Below are 3,988 nucleotides of genomic sequence, written 5' to 3'. Positions count from 1 at the left end.
AGTTATCACGCGGAGGAGGAGTTACAGACACCTTCTGGATTCTTCCACTCGTGGACCAAAATGTGATGATTTATGATTCTGGAGTCAGATATAGACAAAAGCAGAGATAACATGAACAATCACTGTAATAATATAATGCTGGATTTAATCCTGTACAGATGCAGCCACTAACTTTGCGTAAAGACATGCACAAATAAATAAACTACAAGCATAAAGCATGCATACTAGCAGATATTAATATTGAGAGAGAATAATCATTTCATTTTTACATGAGAAAGTGCAGAATTTCAATGCATTGATCTTAAAAACGAGTTATTGGGTCATAGACAGGAGTGATTAAACCTGTACACACACATTTGGACGGAGACTGAGAGTGTTGTGACTCAGCAAGAGTTTTTTCTCAAGCCCTTGGGAGACAGTGGAAATGTACCGAGATAGTAAAGGAGAGAGTGTAAGAATGGTCTAGAAACTCAAGGTTTTCAGAGAGCAGTGGAAAACTACTGATGGCGTTGAGCAGATAAACATCCTTCCCCTCAACTTCCCCTTGAACTGCTTTACTTCTTATTATTAGCTGGAGAACAGAAGCATAAGCAGAAGAGTGCACGTTTCTGATCACGTGTGAACCCTAACATTGATTATATTATCCTCTAAACACCTTTATTACAGGCATCACCTGAAAAAAGAAGAAAATGTTCGATAAGTGCTTCATGATGGGTTTATTTTAAGAATTAAATAGCAGACTTCATTACTAGAGGGAGATAATGAGAATCCAGCAGTTATTGAGGCCACAAAAGCAAGATTAATGGAAGCGTCTGGGAGCTTTACAGACATTATTATTTGAGTCAAAATGGCTGAAAAATCACAAAAACAATCACTTGATTAAATCGCTTATCACTTTTGATCAATAGGTGGCGCTGTTGTGAGGTCACCGTGAGGACTCAACGACACACATGATGATCATCTGAGACTATTTCGGTAAAACCCAAACCAACGGTCGAGGAGGAGGAGGTTAAAAAAAGTACTTTTTCAAGGAAATTCAAAATGGCGGACAGCAAGTTTGACCGAATATAGCATAACTGGTATCATTATTCTCAAGGAATCTGCCAAGTTTCATTAAAAATAGGCTAAATGAATCAAAAGCTTAATTTTAGCATTTTTTTAAACTTCATTATAATTTTGACCAGAAGGTGGCACTGTTCCGAAACTTTTTGAGTACCTTCTTGCCGATGACACATACCGAGATTCATAATGATACTAATGTATGCAAATTAAAAATGGCGACGCCCAGAATGTCCGATATGGGAAAATTGGGCATCACTCGACTTGGTATTCTGCACTGAATCAAGAGAGACCAGTTTTTTAGGCAAACTGTTCAGAAGTTATAAGCAAAAAGAGCCATTTTTCATACCTCCTGGCAAGTAGGTGGCGCTGTGCTGAAATGCAACGTCACCTTATGATGATATGTAGCAAATCTGTTCTGAATATGCTAAAGCGCTGCAGAGATTTGAGTCCAATTTGGCGTGCTCTTCATCAAATTAGTGTGCTCGTTAATCGAGAATGCTTGGGCTTCCCATAACTTTTTTGATTACTAGGAGTAGTTCGGAAAAAAAAACAATTTTCATGACAGAAAATGACATGCAATCGAATCGCCTTGAAACAACGAATCAGAGCAAAAAAAAGTGTCTTTAGCCCTTAGGGTTATCAGCATAAAGGGAAATTTATCAGTGCGGGTATAAAGCGAAAGCGAGCGCACATGTAGAACCCAGACCTCATGTCGGCTGGAGGGACCGGCTCGATCGCGTCCTTCGCCAGCAGGACATCGATCTCTTTCCTCAAGACAGGGGCATTGACGCTCCGCACTCGGGTGAAGTGGATGCCCCTGTACTTGGGAGGCCGGCGGGCAAACTGAATTGCATAGCCTTGCCGGATGGTACGGGTGAGCCAGCGGGACGTTCTCGGAAGCGCTAGCTAGGCTTCGAGAGGCCGTACCAACGAGCCGACCCGGACCACCGGCGTACCAACGAGCCGACCCGGACCACCGGCGTACCAACGAGCCGACCCGGACAACCGGCGTACCCGCGGAGGGGCAGCGAGGTGGAAGGCAGGGCCCTGACTCCGGAGGCATTGCTACGGCCGAGAGAGGGGTCTGGGTGTGTGAGGCAACACCTGCCTGCTTCCACCGGGGGGCAGACAGCAGGGAAGGCCCGGAGGCGTTCGGCTGCGGGCTGCCCCGAGGCGAAGGAAGGAGGGGAAACGAGGAGCGAGGCCCGGGGGCGTCGGGTCCAGGTTTCCGCGCCTCCTTGCCCAGCGGGAGACGAGAGTGACGAGGCCGTAGCGGCGTCACTGCCATCTGAGCGCTGGGGCGAGGGAAATGAGAGCAACGTGGCGGCGCACACTGTCCTTCTGACCCTCTTGGACGGGGGAGACTGGGAGCGGCGAGGAAATTGAGCGTCGACCTTGACCGCCAGTCTCGACCGTGAGTGACCCAGAGGAAGTAGAAACTGCTCTTTTATTGAGAAAGTGAGGCGGAACAAAAATAAAAGGAAAAGGAAGATTCTCCGCCCAACACTCCTCTGGGGGAAGGAGAGGTGCAGAGGCACCCTCCTGAAGAGCAGCAGGTACGTCCTCCGGGTCGTCCGTCTCAGGGTCGCTTACCTCTCCTCTTGCTGGGGGGCTTAGATGAACCACGAGCGGGCTGGGCACCTCTCTTGCGGCCGGCACCCTGCTGCCTAGGGGCGACGAGCAGCCGGAGGCGCATCCGCCGGGGACGGGCCAGCAGCAGCCTGTCTCCGGGGCATGATGTGCTTGATGAACTACGACTGCTTCTGGGCGACGAAGAACAGTTTAGCGTAGCTCTCCACCGCGTCGCCGAAGAGGCCACCCTGGGATATGGGGGAGTTCAGGAACGTACTCTTGTCCGACTCCCTCACATCAGCCAGGGTGAGCCACAGGTGTCGCTCCTGGACCACGAGGTGGACATCGCCCGGCCGAGGGAAGCTCTTTGAGCACCCCCGGGTCGGTACCACCCTCCTGCATGTCACAGAGCGCCCTGGCCTGGTGGACCTGAAGGAGCGCCATGGCATGCAGGGCAGAAGCAGCTTACCCACACGCAGTGTAAGCCTTTCCAGTCAGACTGGAAGAGAACCTACATGCGCGGTAGGGTAGCGAAGGGTCACCCCGCCAGGTGGACGCGGTCTTGGGACTCAGCTGCATAGCGACCGACTGTTCCACTGGGCAGATACCTTCGTATCCCTTCACTGCCCCGCCATCGAGAGTGGTGTGGAAGGAAGAGGAAGCTGACCTGTGTCTGGCCGCCTAAGGGGCCGTCCACAATCTCGTCACCTCTTCATGCACCTCGGGGAAGAAAGGAACTGGGGCGGGGCACTGAGAACCAGCACGGGCCGTCCCGAGAAACAAATCATTGAGCCGTGAAGGTTCGGGACACGGTGGAGGGTTCCACACGAGCCCGACACTTGCGGCCGCCCGGGAAAGCATAGCGGCCATTTCTGGATCTGGCTCGGATAACGTTGCCACACCCGAAGGGGGCAACTCAGCCGAGTCATCATCTCCAGAAGATGACCGCTCGTTTTAGTTTCACTCGAAGGCAATTGGTCTACCTAGCGGGATCCCGATTCGTTGGTAACTCCTACTGACGAATACGTAGGAGTTCCCGAACGAAAGGGAACAAAAGGATGCCATCGTTAAACATGAAAGTATTACTCGATCATTTAAGACATTTCTCCACATAGAACCAGAACACGGTAAACTCCTGTATACATCGCAACAAAACTGTATATTTGATTCTACTTTATCAAGTTTCTGAATAGAAAAATACCTTATATACGCTTGCAAACTTATGTACACTTTCACAAATCTTACCCTGCGCATGCGATTCTTTATGGCATCATAGTACCTTCATACTTATATAATAATACCAATAGAAACAGTTGTGGTACTTTGCATCAGCAAAATGAACAGCGTGCGACTG

This window comes from Phoxinus phoxinus (genome assembly GCF_949152265.1).
Source record: "Phoxinus phoxinus genome assembly, chromosome: 5".
Taxonomy (NCBI): domain Eukaryota; kingdom Metazoa; phylum Chordata; class Actinopteri; order Cypriniformes; family Leuciscidae; genus Phoxinus; species Phoxinus phoxinus.
This window is presented reverse-complemented; position numbering follows the sequence as displayed.